Below are 20261 nucleotides of genomic sequence, written 5' to 3'. Positions count from 1 at the left end.
CCTTAAGTTTCCGTGCAAAAGATTACCCTCAAAAGACTCAAAAGTGCAAACAACAAGGAGGAAACTGCGGCTAAAAAGCCAGTTCTTGGCCGAAACAAAGCAAGGAAAGAAACTGTTGCGATCGCTGCTGTCCAGCGGAAATGTCGCGAAGTCATGAAGAGCGTTGACGAAGCGGTTGGTTCGATCTAGGACGAATTCGATACTCGCTTCAACCTTGACGTGCACTCGACCGGTATCAAGATCGTTGTAGAACCAAAAACAGCTGGAGAAGGACGCTGCGGAGATCCCGAACGTGGTTTTCTAGACCACACCGCAGCATCGGCGCAACGCTCACCGAAACCTTGCACATTAACGTGTGCCCCCTTGGAAAGTTCGCAACCGTCTAGTTTAGATCAAGCAGCACGGTTATCTACACACGATTACTTGTTTATTCGCGATTAGCTGTTCTCGATGTATCGATTCGATTCACAATAAATAAGGTCGGGCGGGGGGAGGGGGGGGGGGAAGGAGGGGGTTTACGTCATTTGTGGATAACGCTTATCCTTGTCAAGCTAGTTTGACAATTTGCTATTCTGCTGTCCTAATATTTTTTTTTATTTTAATATTTTAACATTTTGCTATTATTTTAATTGAGCTATTTTGACATTATGCTATTTTGATATTTAACTTGTTCAACTAGCTTGCTTTTTTATGAAATCAGCTATTTTGCTATTTGGCTATTTTACTCTTGAGCAACTCTCTACGAAATCGGCCGATTTCGACCATTTTTATTTTTTGTATTTTTTTATTTGTTTCAAACTTTGTGGGGGCCTTCCCTATGACCAAATAAGCTATTTTGCATCATTGGTTCACCCATACAAGTCTCCATACAATTTTGGCTGCTGTCCATACAAAAATGGTATGTAAATATTCAAACAGCTGTAACTTTTGAGTGAATTTTCTTAGCAATTTGGTGTCTTCGGCAAAGTTGTAGGTATTGTTGAGGACTTTTGAGAAAAAATAGGTACACGAAAAATTTTTTTTGCAGATTTTTTAATCGACTTTTTTTCACTATAACTCAATTTCCCAAAATATATATTTTTTGATTTTCGAGATTTTTTGATATGTTTTAGGGGACTAAAATACGCAACTTTTGAGCTATAGAGAAACATGGTCAAAAATTCTGCCGCCGAGTTATGATTTTTTGAAAAAAATAGTGATTTTTGGAAAAAATTGAAATTTCTTGCAAAAACAACTTAGACATTATTTTTTAATGCAAAATTGAATTTGCAATCGAAAACTACTCTACACATTTTTTGATAAAGGGCTCCGTTTTCAAGATATAGCCACCGAAAGTTTGATTTTAGCGAAATATTTGCAGTTTTTCGATTTTTAAAAATAGTGACCATGAGTGACCATTTCTAAAAATATTTTTTTTTTTAAAAGTTCAGAAAATTTGCAATAAAATTGTCTATGAGACATTGAAGATTGGACCTAGCATTTAAAACGTATCAAAAAATCTCGACAAACATATCAAAAAATCTCGAAAATCAAAAAATACGTATTTTGGGAAATTGAGTTTTAGTGAAAAAAAAAAGTTGATTAAAAAATCTGCAAATTTTTTTCTCCGTGTATCTATTTTTTTCTCAAAAGTCCTCAACAATACCTACAACTTTGCCGAAGACACCAAATTGATCAGAAAATTTACTCAAAAGTTACAGCTGTTTGAATATTTACATACCATTTTTGTATGGACAGCAGCCAAAATTGTATGAAGACTTGTATGGGTGAACCAATGACACAAAATCGCTTATTTGGTCATAGGGAAGGCCCCCACAAAGTTTGAGTCAAATAAAAAAATACAAATAAAATCCATTTCCGGTTTTGGCAGAGAATTGCTCTCTTTTCCTTTTTTGATATTTCATTTTATTTTAAATTATTTTTCTGTTATACCATTTTGCTAATTTACTAGTTTCTATTTTGTTTGTCACTATTTTGCTCGTTTGCTATGTTGCCATTTTTTAAATTTAGCTTTGCCTTTTTGATATTTCGCCAGTATGCGGTTTTGCTGCTTTGCTATTTTGCTATTGTGTTTTTTATTTTTTTTTTAATTTTACAATTTTTTGATTCGTAATTTTTCCCTTTGAGCAATTCTCTGAGATTTCGGTCATTCGATTTTTTTTGTATTTTTTAATCTGGCTGAAACTTTTTTGGTGCCTTCGGTATGCCCAAAGAAGCCATTTTGCATCATTAGTTTGTCCAAATAATTTTCCATACAAATTTGGCAGCTGTCCATACAAAAATGATATGTGAAAATTCAAAAATCTGTATCTTTTGAAGGAATTTTTTGATCGATTTGGTGTCTTCGGCAAAGTTGTAGGTATGGATATGGACTACACTGAAAAAAAATGATACACGGTAAAAAAAATTTTGGTGATTTTTAATTTAACTTTTTGTCACTAAAACTTGATTTGCAAAAAAACACTATTTTTAATTTTTTTTATTTTTTGATATGTTTTAGAGGACATAAAATGCCAACTTTTCAGAAATTTCCAGAATGGGCAAAAAATCTTTGACCGAGTTATGATTTTTTGAATCAATACAGATTTTTTAAAAAAATCGAAATATTGGTCGCAAAAATTTTTCAACTTCATTTTTCGATGTAAAATCGAATTTGCAATCAAAAAGTACTTTAGTGAATTTTTGATAAAGTGCACCGTTTTCAAGTTATAACCATTTTTAGGAAACTTTTTTGAAAATAGTCGCAGTTATTCATTTTTTAAAAATAGTGCCCATGTTTGCCCACCTTTGAAAAAAATATTTTTGAAAAGCTGAGAATATTCTCTATATTTTGCTTTTTTGGACTTTGTTGATACGACCCTTAGTTGCTGAGATATTGCCATGCAAAGGTAAAAAAACAGGAAAATTGATGTTTTCTAAGTCTCACCCAAACAACCCACCATTTTCTAATGTCGATATCTCAGCAACTATAGGTCGGATTTACAATGTTAAAACATGAAACATTCGTGAAATTTTCCGATCTCTTCGAAAAAAATATTTTCAAAAATTTAAAATCAAGACTAACATTTCAAACGGGCCAAACATTCAATATTACGGCCATTTGAAATGTTAGTCTTGAATTTAAATTTTTGAAAATATTTTTTTCGAAGAGATCGGAAAATTTCACGAATGTTTCATGTTTTAACATTGTAAATCGGACCTATAGTTGCTGAGATATCGACATTAGAAAATGGTGGGTTGTTTGGGTGAGACTTAGAAAACATCAATTTTCCTGTTTTTTTACCTTTGCATGGCAATATCTCAGCAACTAAGGGTCGTATCAACAAAGTCCAAAAGAGCAAAATATAGAGAATATTCTCAGCTTTTCAAAAATATTTTTTTCAAAGGTGGGCAAACATGGGCACTATTTTTAAAAAATGAATAACTGCGACTATTTTCAAAAAAGTTTCCTAAAAATGGTTATAACTTGAAAACGGTGCACTTTATCAAAAATTCACTAAAGTACTTTTTGATTGCAAATTCGATTTTACATCGAAAAATGAAGTTGAAAAATTTTTGCGACCAATATTTCGATTTTTTTAAAAAATCTGTATTGATTCAAAAAATCATAACTCGGTCAAAGATTTTTTGCCCATTCTGGAAATTTCTGAAAAGTTGGCATTTTATGTCCTCTAAAACATATCAAAAAATAAAAAAAAATAAAAATAGTGTTTTTTTGCAAATCAAGTTTTAGTGACAAAAAGTTAAATTAAAAATCACCAAAAAAATTTTTACCGTGTATCATTTTTTTCAGTGTAGTCCATATCCATACCTACAACTTTGCCGAAGACACCAAATCGATCAAAAAATTCCTTCAAAAGATACAGATTTTTGAATTTTCACATATCATTTTTGTATGGACAGCTGCCAAATTTGTATGGAAAATTATATGGACAAACTAATGATGCAAAATGGCTTCTTTGAGCATACCGAAGGCACCAAAAAAGTTTCAGCCGGATTAAAAAATACAAAAATTAAAATTAAAGAAAAAAGACCGATTCCGTAGAGAACTGCTCCTTTGCTGAAATTTTAGATTTTACCTTTTTTAATTTATCAATCTATTCTATCCTCTATTTTGGCTTTTAGCTATTTAGTCGTTTTGCTGGTTTACTCTTTTCGATTTGCTAGCAAAGTCTGCTATTTTTTTTTTCAAATTTCGCTTTTTTTTCTTTTTTGTCATTTACTACACTCAAACCCCGATGGTTTGAAACCAACTGTTGTCATTTTCCTCTTTTATTTTAATTATTTCGTTTTTTCTTTTTTTGCCATTTCGATTTTTAGAATTTTACTCGTTTTGCTATTTGGCTATTGAGCAATTCTCTACGAAATCGGTCTTTTTTCTTCAATTTTATTTTTTGTATTTTTTAATTCGACTGAAACTTTTTTGGTGGCTTCGGTATGCCCAAAGAAGCCGTTTTGCATCATTAGTTTGTCCATATAATTTTCCATACAAATTTGGCAGCTGTCCAAACAAAAATGATGTTTGAAAATTCAAAAATCTGTATCTTTTGAAGGAATTTTTTGATCGATTTGGTGTCTTCGGCAAAGTTGTAGGTATGGATACGGACTACACTGGAAAAAAATGATACACGGTAAAAAAAATTTGGTGATTTTTTTATTTAACTTTTTTTCACTAAAACTTGATTTGCAAAAAAACACTATTTTTATTTTTTTTTATTTTTTGATATGTTTTAGAGGACATAAAATGCCAACTTTTCAGAAATTTCCTGGTTGTGCAAAAAATCTTTGAGCGAGTTATGATTTTTTTTATCAATACTGATTTTTTTCAAAAAATCGAAATATTGGTCGCAGAAAATTTTCAACTTCATTTTTCGATGTAAAATCAAATTTGCAATCGAAAAGTACTTTAGTAAAATTTTGATAAAGTGCACCGTTTTCAAGTTACAGCCATATTTAAGTGACTTTTTTGAAAATAGTCGCAGTTTTTCATTTTTTAAAATTAGTGCACATGTTTGCACACTTTTGGAAAAAATATATTTGAAAAGCTGAGAAAATTCTCTATATTTTGCTTATTCGGACTTTGTTGATACGATCTTCAGCTGCTGAGATATTGCAATGCAAAGGTTTAAAAACAGGAAAATTGATGTTTTCTAAGTCTCACCCAAACAGCCCACCATTTTTTAATGTCGATATCTCAGTAACTAATGGTCCAATTTTCAATGTTAATATATGAAACATTTGTGAAATTTTCCGATCTTTTCGAAAACAATATTTTCAAAAAATTTAAACCAAGACTAACATTTCAAAAGGGCCAAACATTAAATATTACGCCCTTTTAAAAAGTAAGTCTTGGTTTAAAAATTTTGAAAATATTTTTTTCGAAAAGATCGGAAAATTTCACAAATGTTTCATATATTATCATTGAAAATCGGATCATTAGTTACTGAGATATCGACATTAAAAAATGGTGGGCTGTTTGGGTGAGACTTAGAAAACATCAATTTTCCTGTTTTGAAACCTTTGCATTGCAATATCTCAGCAGCTGAAGATCGTATCAACAAAGTCCGAATAAGCAAAATATAGAGAATTTTCTCAGCTTTTCAAATATATTTTTTCCAAAAGTGTGCAAACATGTGCACTAATTTTAAAAAATGAAAAACTGCGACTATTTTCAAAAAAGTCACTTAAATATGGCTATAACTTGAAAACGGTGCACTTTATCAAAATTTTACTAAAGTACTTTTCGATTGCAAATTTGATTTTACATCGAAAAATGAAGTTGAAAATTTTCTGCGACCAATATTTCGATTTTTTGAAAAAATCAGTATTGATAAAAAAAATCATAACTCGCTCAAAGATTTTTTGCACAACCTGGAAATTTCTGAAAAGTTGGCATTTTATGTCCTCTAAAACATATCAAAAAATAAAAAAAAATAAAAATAGTGTTTTTTTGCAAATCAAGTTTTAGTGATTAAAAAGTTAAATAAAAAAATCACCAAACCGTGTTTTTACCGTGTATATTTTTTTTCCAGTGTAGTCCATATCCATACCTACAACTTTGCCGAAGACACCAAATCGATCAAAAAATTCCTTCAAAAGATACAGATTTTTGAATTTTCAAACATCATTTTTGTATGGACAGCTGCCAAATTTGTATGGAAAATTATATGGACAAACTAATGATGCAAAATGGCTTCTTTGGGCATACCGAAGGCATCAAAAAAGTTTCAGTCGGATTAAAAAATACAAAAAAAATCGAATGACCGAAATCTGAGAGAACTGCTCTATTATACTTTTGTGTTCTTTACAATTTTCCTTTTTTGATATTCATCCATTTTTTAAATGTTATTTTCCTATTATGCCCTTTTTATTATTTTTTTATTTAGCAATTTTGCCATTATGCTTATTTATAGCTATATATATTTCAATGTACGGCCTATCTACAATTGTGGTGATTATTGCATTCGATCGTAATATTTCGACTCACGATCGAGATTTCTCGATCGTAATTTGTCGATGGTAAGTCGTAATTTGTCGATAGTACATTGAGATCATTCGATCGTAATTTCTCGATCTACCATTGACAAATTACGACTGGCGATCGAGAAATTTCGATATGCGTTTTAAAAAATTAAAAATTTCAAAATTCCAAATTTTCAAAAAATTTACGAATTTCAAAAATATTCAAAAATATAAAAAAAATTCAAAAAAATCAGAAATTTCAATGATTTCAAAAAATTTAAGAAATTGAAAATTTCAAATTTAAAAAATTTACAAAAATAAAAAAATCAGAAGATTTATTTTTTTAAATTAAAATAAAGTATTTGAAATTTTTGAGATCTTTAAAAAAAATCAAATTTGTAAAAATTTGAAATTTTGGAAATTTTTGAAATTGAAAAGAATTTCAAATTCAAATTCGGTTTTATTGGTGAATAATCAGATACAATAAGTTCTTTTGAGGTACAAAACAGAGTTTTGGAGTTCCTTTCAGCTGTGTGTTACATCATAATCCATTTTGGAACAGTTATTGCTAGTTAATAAAGGTGTTGCCAAGAGTAAGAAAAATAAAGAAAAAAAAAAACTTACTAAAATTGCAAGGGAAAGGGGATAGAAATAGAGAAAGCTTAAAACTAGATCACAATTTTTTATCCTTTATAGATGTGCTTAATCATCAGCTCCCCGAGGGCCAGAAATTGCTCCGCCTTGTTACGGCAGGTCCGAAACCGCGTCATCATCTCCCCCGCGAGAGCAAAGAACTCCGGCAGGGTAAAGAGATCTTCCCCGGTGACTCCTTGCTGGGTCGCATCGCCGCTACCGGCAGCGACCACGCTTGCAAACGACCGCCCCCATCCAGGAGGGAACGCTGGGTTGTCCGCTGGAACCGTACGCTGGCCAGCTGCAGGAACGGCTGCGCTCGTACTTCGCTGAGGAGGATGGGACGCTGCTGCTTTCTTCTTCTTCTTTTCCTGCTCCTCGAGGTAGGACTTCCGCGCGACGCATCCGCGGTAATTACCGGTATGGTTACCGCCGCAGTTCGCGCACTTTACGCGCGGCTTGGTTTGTTCTGCGTTTTCCCCCAAGTCCGCCTTTCGTGGCAGTGCGCACACCTCCGAGAGGTGTGACTCACCGCACTTCACGCAGCGGGGCTGGAGGTTGCAGTTCCGCGAGCCGTGGCCGAATTTCTGGCATCGGTGACATTGCGCTGCGTCCGTCGGATTTTTTGAGTAAAACCGCCAGTTTACCCAAAAACCGTCCAACGCCTTAGTCCGCCGCAGGTCTTGAATTTTGACGGTGCCGCGGTCGAAGTACAACAGGTACAGTGTGTGTGTACCCGTGACGGTTGTCTTCCGCGAGAGGACTTTTATGTCTCGCGGCGTTATTCCGACACCCGAGAGGTGCTCCTTGAGGACGGAGATCGGGCGGTCTTGATACCCCTGCAAGACGACCTTAACAGCGGTCTTCTGCACGGGGTCGAATGTGTAGAACTTGAAGTTTTTACGCTTCAATTTCTCCACAACCAGGTCGAAGTTCTTTTGGTCAAATGTGAACACTTGCACTGACGATTTACCTATTTTGAGGCAGTACACGAGGCCTTCCAGCTGCTCGTCAACATCGTCCGCCAACGTGTCCAAAACGAAAATTGGTGGTGGTCGTCGTTCCTTTGGAGTAATTACTTTTTTTGGCGAAATCACTTTCTTCCGTGTACGACCATCGTCGTCGTCGTCGTCGGTAGTGCTACCGTCGGTGTTGTTGTTGTTGCTTTCCTCGTCACTCAGTCTCGCGAACTTGTTACTGGTGGGAATGTTGGCGGATGTTGAAGCGCCATCGGTCGACGGATTGCCGGAAGTAGCTGAACGGAGCCTTATAGGGCTGCGGCCCTGGACACGGTAATTAGGGTGTAATAACTTGGGGTCAAATCCTTTGGCGCACACACTCCCCGGCGCGATGGCGGACGACGCGGCGTTGGTTTGTTTACCTTTTTGCACACGGCCGGTAGACGAACTTCGCGGGTTTTTCGAGGCCGCACTCGAACTGCCACGGCCACGGCCGGCCCTTGGCATGCTGTTGGAGCAAACTCGCGGCTAATCACGGTAAATTACGGCGAAAAATTTCGAAAAAACGATGGAGCACTGAGCACTTGACTGCTGCTTGCACTCGTGCGTACACGGAGGTCTTGAAAAGAATTTAATTTCAGTTTTTTTTTTTTTTTTTTTTTTTTTTTTTTTTTTATATTTTTTCACATTAAAAAAATTGAACTTAGATTTTTTTAAAAATATTCCGTTTAAATAAAAAAAAATGTATTACAAATTACGATCGTAATTTCTCGACCCACGATCGAGATTTCTCAACAGTAAAATTACAATCGTAATTTGTCGATGGTAGATCGAGATTTGTCGATGGTAAGTCGTAATCTTACTATCGAGAAATCTCGATCGTGAGTCGAGAAATTACGAACGTAATATTACGATCGAATGCAATAATCACCACGCAAGTTTCTAATTTGATTACTTTTTCATTGTATTATTTTTATTTCAGATTCATTTCAGTTGATTCAAATTCCTAAGCTAAATGCAATTTTCTAGATAAAGTGATTGTAGATATGCCATCAGTTATTTTGCAGTTTAATTTTTCAATGTTTTATTATTGTTCTCATATTGCTAGTTTGGTTATTGCTGGTTTGCTTTTTTTCTATTTTGTTTTTTTTTTTGCTTTTCTGCTATTTTGTTTTCTTACTAGTTTGTTTTTTTTGGTTATTTTTTGCCATTTTTCTTTTTTGTCATTTAACTGGTTCCCTATTTTTCAAGTTTGGTATATTGCTATTTTACTATTTTGCTCTTTACAATTTTGATATTCAGATTTTTTAATTTTTTTTTGCTATTTTCCTATTATGCCATTTTGCTATGTTGTCATTTTGCTATTTTACTAGTTTGCAAGTTTTCTATATTGCTTTTTGCTATTTCTTAATTCAGTAATTATATATTTTTTTACATATACATTTTAATTATATATTTTTTTAATGATTTTTCTGTATTTTCCGTTGGTTGCCTCAGAACCAACCGTGCCGTCGGGAGTACTTAGGGCACGACAATGGCCGTGATGAGGACAAACTCGATCATCCGGTAGATTCGTTCCGGACTGATCAAAGCCGGAGCGGATTGTGTCACGTTCCCCCGAATACCATTCCCCAGAATGAACCGTTCACCAGAAAACCATTCCCCAGAATGTATTATTCCCCAGAAAACCATTCTCCAGAATGTACCGTTCCCCAGAAATATTTATCGTGGTAATTATAATTATTTCCAAAATTAAAAAAAAAATCAAAAATTTTAAAAAATTCTGAATGTTTCAAAATTTTCCAAAATTTCCGAAATTTCCAAATTTTTCAAAATTTTCAAAATTTCCAAAATTTTCAAATTTTTTACAACTTTCAAAATTTACAAAATTTCTAAAATTTACAAAATTTTCAAAATTACCTAAATTTCCAAAATTTTTAAAGTTTCCAAAATTTCCAATATTTCTAAAATTTCCAAAATTTCAAAATTTTCCAAAATTTCCAAAAATTCAAAAAAAAAATCAAAATTTCCATAATTTCAAATTTTCAAAAAACTAAAAAAAAATAAAATTCATAATCTTTGATTTTTTTTTAATTTTAAAATTTCTTTTCTCTTTAATTTTGATTTTTGAATTCCAAACTTTTTGATTTTTTTTGAGAATTTTGAAAATGTTTTTAATTTGACTTTTTGACTTACCATTGACAAATTATGATCATAATTAGATCGAAAAATCGTGATGCGAGAAATAAAGATTGAAATATTACGCTCGAGTGCAATAATCACCACGTTAACTTGTGTCAGCAGTTATTACAAGGCTAGAAAGTTTTCCCTTCTTTAAAGAAAGGAAAACTTTACTGACTGATACAAGTTGAATTTTACCTTTAAAAGGGAGGAGGAGAGTTTTCCCTTCTTTAAGGAAGGGAAAAATTTATAGCCTTGTTATTATAACTGCTGACACGGGTTTAATTTTCCTTTCTTCAAGTAAGGGAAAAAAATACTTGACCACTTTTTAAATTTGTTATCACTAGTCAAGAGAGTTTTTCCTTATGGAAACAAGAAAGAATACAAGAAAAAAAAAACTTTAAAGCGAAAATTCAACTTCTGTTAGCAGATATCACAAGTCAAGACAGTTTTCCCTTCTTTAAAGAAGGTGAAATTCAACTTGTGTCAGGAGACCTTAAAAGAAGGAAAAATTTATCAGTTATTGTAAGTCAAGAGAGTTTTCTTCTTCCAAAAATGATAAATTAAATTTTGTCACCTTAAATCAAATTTAGAAAATTTAAATAATCATGCAAAATGAGCAATATGCCAAAGGTACAATATGTCAAATGGAATTATACCAAATTTTAACAAACATTTTTCTTCTTTGCAAAATAAAAATAGCATTCACGGAAAACAAGAAATAAAAAGAAACTGCAATTTATTCGGCATTTGTATAACAAATTTAACATGACTGAAAAAGAAGGGAAAATTTCTTAGAATAATAGAACGAGTCATAAGCCGAATTAACATTTTCTGTTATTTTTTCAAGAATTGTTGTCAAAAAAAAAACGTTACTTAATCCACCTTTAGGTGGTTGGTGCCTTCCTCATATTCATAAAGTCAATACATTCAGTAAAAATAGCAACATTCCCCCTTAACATGTTTAACAAATCAACTTTATTACTCATTTCTTTTGATATGGTTCGCAGACCATCAATATTTCTGGCTCATCGGCAAGGTCTGATAAAAAAAACCTATCCAACGATAGTTCGCATGGAAGATTCAGACAATATTTTTATCACAATATCTGAAATCAAACCTCTAAAAAGTGTATAAATAACACTTAAGTGCCAATAACTTTTAATAGGGTTGTCAGATCCTTGATGTTATAGGCTCATTTGAAAGGTCTTTCGATTATCTAACTAACGATGGGTCGCATGATAGACCCGGACATCATTTTCATTGAAATATCTGAGATCCGGCCTCCAAAAAGTGTATAAATAACACTTAAGTGCTAATAACTTTTGATAGGGTTATCAGATCTTCAATGTTTTGGGCTCATTGAAAAGGTCTTTTTAATACCTTTCTGAAAATGAATAACATGACAGGGTTTCTTACAAAAACCACCCTTTTTACAATTATCCGGACATACGCCAAAATCGTTTTTTTAGCATAACTTTTGAAGTACTTTACTAAACTTCATTTTTTTCAATAGGGACTTATGGGACCCCAAGACGAATCGAATGAGACCAAAACGGTCTAAATCGGTTAAGCCAGTGCTGAGATAATCGAGTGCATATTTTTTGGTGCACAGACCCACATCCCTACACACATACACAGACATTTGCTCAGAATTTGATTCTGAGTCGATAGGTATACGTGAAGGTGGGTCTACGAGGTCAAATTAAGAAGTTCATTTTTCGAGTGATTTTATAGCCTTTCCTCAGTAAGGTGAGGAAGGCAAAAAGGAAAATTTCTTGGCATGGATAAAATAACCTTGTCTAATTTTTATATTTTTTAAGAAATTTCAAACAAACTAATATTTGAAACTACTTTGATTTTTCGAGAAAGAAACTTTTCTGGGGAATGGTTTTCTGGGAAATGGTACATTCTGGGGAATATTTTTCTGGGAAATGGTACATTCGGGGGAATGGTTTTCTGGGGAACGTGACACAATCGCCGGAGCGAACTTCTTAATACGGATGTGGCTTATCGATTCCTGCTGGGTTCAGTGATTCCAACAAGGTTCGCAGAAATTTCCACCCACTATCCCATATTGAATCGCACTCCTTGGTTCCGACGGCGTCGCTTTCGTCGGACAAACAGAACTACTCGCGAACCCGAGCGCGAACCGGCTTTGGACCATCGCTGGGATTTTTTTTTTTCATTCAAATCCGACCCGCCAACGCACTGGTCCGTCGCGTTGCCGACGTTTGATTGGACACGACCTAACCGAGCAATCGGTTCCCAGAGATCCGGACTTGCGGAAATTTAATTGCGACATGGTACGGACCCTTGGCCTTAAGCGTCTTCTAGCCAACCCGGGTTGAAACTGGAGGTTTGTTCTTTTCCTTCTTATTGCAATTTCTCCGACGGACTGAATGTTTTGGGTGGATACATAACCATCTCCAAAAAATATGGAGCGAGATGCCAAAACGTTTGGATAGAACCGGAACCAGCAGCGACGCGTTTTTGCCGCTGGCAATCGACCGGATTTTGGGCGTCCTTTTCTTGCCGCCGTCGCCACTACGACCGCCGCGGTGCTTCTGGTTCTTGGCCGACTGGGGCAGCTCGTCGTTCTCGTCCATCAACTCGCCGGTGTGGTACAGGATGGCCTTAGGGATGATGCGGGCGCGCAGGAAGTGTCAAAGTCCGACGCCAGGAGCATCTGCGTCTCGTCTTCGACTTTTTTTGCGCCCTCTTGCACATAAGCGGGTTGAGGAACGATTCGTTCAGCAGCGTCTCCGTCATAGTGCGGATGACGCCGCGCTGTTTGGAAATCTGCTTCTTGATCGTCTTGACCTTCACGTTCATGGACGGGTTCCTCTGGATCGTGCAGCTGGGGCACTTGAAGATCTCCGGGCCCTCAAAGTTAAACGGTACATCTTGGTGGACGGTGCAACGCATACTGTTTTGTCAGGACGGCATCCTTGAAGTAGGATGAAATTGGAACTCGAAGACGTAGACGATTTCCACATTGGTCAAGTGGACCTGAACCGGTTCGTCGTGCGTCTGGATCATTGTCTGAGCATTCTTGAACACAGTCAACCAGATCGTCGGAATGCCCTGTGCGTCCTTGATTATCTTCGAGTGCTGGTTCTTTTAATTCCTTTCACTCGGCCTCACCCATCTCCGACATCCCGATGATGACCGTTTTCCTGCAGTCCCCCAGGGGCTGGTACAGCTCCTGACATTTGCACTCCAATGCGTAAATATTGGGCTCCAACTTGAGGTACTTCTTCTGCAGGTGCGTTCACCCGGTGCAGGACATTCTCCGGCATTCTTCCTTGGTCACAAATCACTTCCTTCATCATCATACACCGGTTTGTCCAAAAGTCCGGAACACGGTCGACTCCACGGCCTTTGCGGCAATCTCAACTCCAAGCATTCTTCCAGCTCGACGCCACGCGCGAACTTTCCAGTGGACAAACTCTGCCCATAAACGGACGGAACTATTTGCAGGGCGAATGCGGAATCTGTTACAACGCACTCGAGGGGACAAGCCACACGTCGTCGCGTAGCACAGGTTCATCTACTTCACCAAAAATTAAAAAATGCTAAAACCGAGGCTAAAACATAAACAAAAACATAAACAAGGTTTACCGTTCTGTATTGTTAGTCTGTACGCAACTGAAAATAACAAAATGTGAAGTAAAAACAAATATTTTTGAACATAATGCAATGCAAATATATTGAGTTTATTTTAGAAACATAATGGCTAACTTTGCGCTCATTAATTTGAATATTGGAATGAAAAAAATATATTTTTGAATATTTTTTTAAAGTTTCAGTTGACTGCCTGGCACGGTAACTGTTTACGGGACGGTGGCGGCATCTATGTTTTTAAATTTAGTTCTACGCAAATGACACCAGGAGGATCTAACGTACAACAAAGGCGCACCTAGCGGCAGTTTAAGGAAACTGGCCGTCAGGTGTTCCATTATTCATTGATGAGGATCGGCAACGGGGCAATAATAGAGCCATCATTATTGATTGTTTGTGCTTGCTGAGCCGCGTTACTGAAGGGATGTGTGTATGTGTGTGTTTGGATTCAATTGTTGAAAGTTTAATGGAATTAGAAGCAATTATGACGCTCTATAGTTTTAATTGAAAATTACTCATTTTTATATAGAATGATTGTCCCGTCCGTGTGGATCAATCGGACCGCGCACTGGACTCACAATCCAGAGGTTGCCGGTTCGAATCCCGCGGCGGGCGCTCTAAAATTCTTTGTGTAAATATGGGTATTCGGCGCCGTCGCTCCGTGCCATACTTTCATACACTTAGGAGCCCAGGGCGGCGAAGTCCTTGTAGATAAAAAGGAAGACATTAGTGGTTGGTACTAGCAATGGTGGCCGACAGCTATAAAGTCAACTTCGTTTTTTTTTTGTTAAACCAGCATTAAATAGAATTATTACTTAAAACATGAAAAATAAAGCTGTCAATTTTCTCCAATTTAACAGCATCCTAAATCCCATAAATCGGCCAAATCTTCATTGTTCATTTCTCGGAAAGGGCTTTCAAATCGGGAAAAGTTGCTCCGACCCCTCTTCGATTTGCGTGAAACCTTGTCCTAAGGGGTATTTTTTGTCCCTGATCACGAATCCGAGGTCCGTTTTTTGATATCTCGTGACGGAGGGGTGGTACGACCCCTTCCATTTTTCCGTTACTCGACTGTAAAAATTTTTGGAACATGTCATTTTATGAGAAATTTAATGTACTTTTCGAATCTACATTGATTTAGAAGGGTATTTTTTTCATTTAGAACAAAATTTTTCATTTTAAAATTTCGTGTTTTTTCTAACTTTGCAGGGTTATGTTTTAGAGTGTAACAATGTTCAACATAGTTGTAGAGCAGACAATTACAAAAAAAAATGATATATAGACATAAGGGGTTTGCTTATAAACATCACGAGTTATCGCGATTTTACGAAAAAAAGTTTGGCCAATTGTCGCACTTACCGCAATTTTCTGGGTGTGTCAAGAAAGCATGACAAGATTGAAACTACTTTTATTTAAATGTACAACAGAGAAAGGATTTTTTTTCGGGTTGTATTGAATATCTCAGAATTGAAATCGATTTTTTTGGGATCTGTAAAGGTCGAACGATGAGGCATTGCACAGTGGTCCAGATCGCAAAATTAAGTGGAAAATGGATTTTCCGAAAAATGGTTAAGTTTTGGAGCTTTGGTGTCTTCAGAAGAGTTGTTGCATATGGAAAGGGGCAACTTTTGGTTTGGTTGAAATTTAGGGTGGTTCACGATTAGGGTGATTTTGGAAATCTAACTTTACAGGAATATTTTTGGGAATTTTTTCGTCTTCTAGAAAGTTGATGGGCTTGCCAATCCAAGCAACTTTGTCGAAGACACCAAAATTTTATCTCGTAATCTACGCCTTCTACGACCAAATTTATAGAAAGCATCTGAGCAAACCTTCAAAAATTCAGTTTTAAATGATAATTTTACATGAAAACCCAAAATATGACCAAAAATCGATTTTTCGACACTTTGGGTCAATTCTGAGGGCAGATTCAGATTCAGCGGGCAAAATTACATGGAAAAACATATATTTGGACAATTTTCGAAATTCGTTAGGATGGTCCCATAAGGTTTTCCCTTGAAAATGAGACTTTTTCAAATGAAGATATCTCGAGTTTAAAGAAAAACAACCCTGAGATTTTTTCAGCGATTGTAGTGCTGGAACTCCTCTTTCAAATGCAACATAGTGCTTAAAATTTGGCTTGCGCTTTTTCGAGATATTTAAGTTTTAAATTTGCATCTTTTTTACCTTAAAATCGCTGTAACTTTTGACCCTTAAGTCCAAATTGACTTGTCAGATAATAAAAATGTTTGTTTTTTAGAGCTCTAAAAGTTCCCCGAATACCATTTTTCTCTAAAACTTAACCCTGAATTGCCACGTTAAAAAAACTGATTTTTAAAGGTTTGCTCAGATGCTTTCTATAAATTTGGTCGTAGAAGGCGTAGATTACGAGACAAAATTTTGGTGTCTTCGACAAAGTTGCTTGGATTGGCAAGCCCATCAACTTTCTAAGAGACGAAAAAATTCCCAAAAATATTCCTGTTAAGTTAGATTTCCAAAATCACCCTAATCGTGAACCACCCTAATTTTCAACCAAACCAAAAGTTGCCCCTTTCCATTTGCAACAACTCTTATGAAGACACCAAAGCTCCAAAACGTCACCATTTTTCGGAAAATCCATTTTTCACTTAATTTTGCGATCTGGACCACTGTGCATTGTGAGCTGCACAAAATGGCGTTCTTGACTCAATTTGTTACTTTTTGCGTTTCTCTTTGTTTCGTCGTCCGTGTTTGTCACGGGTGACCATGAACGGCCATGATCGACGACGACCAACATTTTGAAAACTTTTTTTCGTAAAATCACAATAACTGGTGATGTTTACAAGCAAACCACTTATGTCTATATATTAAAATTTTTGTAATTGTCTGCTCTACAACTTTGTAGAACATTGTTACACTCTAAAACATAATCCTGCAAAGTTAGAAAAAACACGAAATTTTAAAATGAAAAATTTTGTTCTAAATGAAAAAATTACCCTTCTAGGTCAATGTAGATTCGAAAAGTACATTAAATTTCCCATAAAATGACATGTTTCAAAAAAATTTACAGTCGGGTAACGGAAAATGGGAGAATTTTTAAAACTTTTTTTGTGTTTTTTTCGATGAATAATACGTTTTTCGGAATTCTGAGTACGCCTTCAAATCGGGCGTCTAATTTTACATAAAAGTTCCTTTGACACAAAATTTCTATCTCATCACCGTTTCAGGCTGCAAATTATTGAAAAACACCTCTTTTTTCGCATGTTCAAAAATGGAAGGGGTCGTACCGCTCCTCCGTCACGAGATATCAAAAAACAGACCTCGGATTCGTGATCAGGGACAAAAGTTACCCCTTAGGACAAAGTTTCACGCAAAGCGAAGAGGGGTCGGGGCAACTGCTGCACAGAAAAAAATAATGTAAATTTGGAAGCTGTAATTTTGGAAGGTTGAATATTACCTCTTTTATGATGTAATTTTACCTCAATTTAGACTGAAAAAGTGACATTACATCAGAAAAGTGGTAAAATTACACATTTCCAGAGGTAAAATTACACCTTTTTTCTGACATAAAAGATGTACCCCTTCCCAGATGTAATATTACCATGATTTTTTTTTTTTCTGTGTGTGTGAGTTGGCGGAGAATTACCCACATAAAAGTCATTTTAAAACCAAAGTTGGCGGAGAATTACCCAACTTCATTTTTCTTATGGAGAAGGCAATTATAAAAATTTAAGTAATTTCATAAGAAAAACGTATTTTTGTGGAAATTTTAGATTTTTTCTACAAACAAAAAAACTCTAATTAATTGCAAATGCAAACAAAATTTCACTTTGTTAGATACCCTTGTTGCAAATTATAAAATTTGGGTACTTTCGAAAAAAACGGTATTTTGTGAAAATTTGAGTATTTCAACCAAAACACTTCATAACAGTGAAATTTTTTTTGCAAAAAATTGAGTTTTTTGATGTTGTAAATTATCACAATTTAAGTACTTTAAAAAATACGATTTTTTGTGAAAATTTGAGTATGTAACTGCAAAAACACTGAAACAGCAAAAATGCAAACGAAATTCTCCTTCCGTTTTTTTGCTGAAAGGACCTTTCAGCAAAAAACGGAAGGAGAATAATCTACAACTTTGCCGAAGACACCAAATCGATGAGAAAATCTCTTCTTGAAATAAAGATTTTCAAATATTCACATGTCCATTTTCTATGGCCATTTCGCATAATTTTATGGAGATTTGTATGGAAAACTTTATGATGCATAATGGCTTCTTTTTACATAGGGATAGGGAACAAAATCTCATCTAAATAAAAAAAATACAAAATTATAAATTTCATATTTCGACGCTGCCATGCTTGTCTTGCCATGTCCACTTTTTGACGTTCAAAACAAAAAATAGAGCACGCAATATAAACAATAACAAACACGTTTTGTTTAGTTGACCGATCTGAACATTGTCCCGAAGTTTGGTTGGATTTGGATGCCGGAATCCCGAGTTATAATTACAAATGTGTACGGAAGTCGGGCATATACGTGTGTCAGACGCGTTTTGACCTGACATCCCTTTGGCCAATTGTCGCACTTACCGCAATTTTCTGGGTGTGTCAAGAAAGCATGACAAGATTGAAACTACTTTTATTTAAATGTGCAACAGAGAAAGGATTTTTTTTCGGTTTTTATTGAATATCTCAGAATTGAAAGCGATTTTTTGGGATCTGTAAAGTTCAAAAGGTAAGGCATTGCGAGCTACACAAAATGGAGTTCTTGACTCAATTTTTCCCAAAATGCACGTTTGACAAGATAGCACGACAAAGACGATTTGTTAAATGTTACTGTAGGTTACATTCAAATAATGCAAAAATAATTATTGATCACATAAAATTTCACTGAATGTTCAATTTCAATCGTAAAAATTCTGAAAACTTCGTAAATGCTTCCATCCCAGGCATTGAAAATGAACATTTATTCGACGTTTTGAAGGACTAGCAATTACTTTTCGCAAACTCAATGTCTTAGAAGCACAACTTAGAATTCCACATCAAATCCCACCTCAATCAATTGCCAGCCAAGTTCAGTCGACAGTAGGGTGAGGAGGGGACAAACGAGTGTTCCAGAGAGTTTAAACTTTTAAATTAACTCGTCCTGAGCTAAACTTTTCCCATCATCACCGCTCCATATCGCTCAGGATCTCCAGAGTAAAAGCATCGTTTACTCCTGGCTGGGTGGCATGAATATTCACCAGAGTTATCTGGTTGGTGGAGCGGGGGACGGAGGTGGTATCTGAGTGCAAATCAAGTCAATGGATTTTCCAGGGAGTAGCTGGAACGGAAAACTTCATACATTTTAATTAATTATTATTCATCAGGAAAAAGTGTGGTATTTAAAAGGCAGCCGGCAACCACTCCACTCCACTTCCACCCACGCTGCCCAGAACTTTTGCCCTTCTGTGTGGGGGTGTCATTGGTCCTGCAGCTTTGGTCAACATTGCAAAAGCTCGCCTCCCCCAGCTTCTGTCATGTTTCTGTTAATTAACTGTGTGAGGGTTGATGTGTTTCTGTGGTGAATTTTATCATCATCATCAGAATTGGAGGAAAATGAGGTAGGACAGAGAGAGAGAGTGCATAAATGTATGAGCTTTTAGGGAGATATTGGGGAGAGGGACCGACCTCGAAACTGCAGAGTTGGTGACCACTTTGGGAAAGCTCGAGGGAGTCATCCCTCATTTAACCCCACCCCGCCAATTCAAAGTGGTTTCTGGAGAAAAGAATGCACGTGGGAGGGGCTAGGGAGGGGTGGCAAAGGGTCATTACCAGTTCATGCTGACAGCTTTTCATTTTGCACTTGCATAAATAATTTATTTTAATTTAAAATAATGTTGCGTGCATGGTTTTGGCGGCAGGCGGCAGAGGGCCAGTTTTGACATATATCTGCGAGGAATGTTTTATTTCTGTCTTGTATTGCGAGCCGATGCCGGTGTCAGCAGGGTGAGGAAGTCAAAATTTGATCAGCTCAGAAATTTTTTTATATGTAATTTTAGAATTCAAGTAAAGTAAGTAAATCTTTCCCAGTTCCTGAGGGGAACACCCTTGAAGAGTATCGGGGCCGGCATTTACAAAGCGGATTCAGTGGCAGTTTTTAACTCAACTTAATGTTAACATGTTAAGGTTAATGTTAACATAACATAGGTCGCCTTCCTAAGGTGTCGTGATAAGGTCCAGTTTGTGACGATACACTACCTTCCCTTTACTAAGCAATCGATTCCAGAAGGGAAAAGATCACCAGTTGTGTTGGTCCGAGCCGGGATTTGAACCCCGATCTACCGCTTACGAGACGGAAGCGTTACCACTGGGCTACGTGGCTCGGTCATTTTTTTTTTTTTTAGAATTCAGCAATCAATATATTTCCATTTCAACAGCCAAAGAA

At 35.8% G+C, this 20261-nt stretch overlaps 1 pseudogene; it reads right to left on the bottom strand.

The window, feature by feature from the left end:
• Positions 1 to 9575: 9575 nt before the first annotated feature.
• Positions 9576 to 13792, bottom strand: LOC120415246 (nucleosome assembly protein 1-like 1; annotated as a pseudogene).
• Positions 13793 to 20261: the final 6469 nt, after the last annotated feature.

This window comes from Culex pipiens, chromosome 2 (genome assembly GCF_016801865.2).
Source record: "Culex pipiens pallens isolate TS chromosome 2, TS_CPP_V2, whole genome shotgun sequence".
Taxonomy (NCBI): Eukaryota; Metazoa; Arthropoda; class Insecta; order Diptera; family Culicidae; genus Culex; species Culex pipiens.
This window is presented reverse-complemented; position numbering and strand designations above follow the sequence as displayed.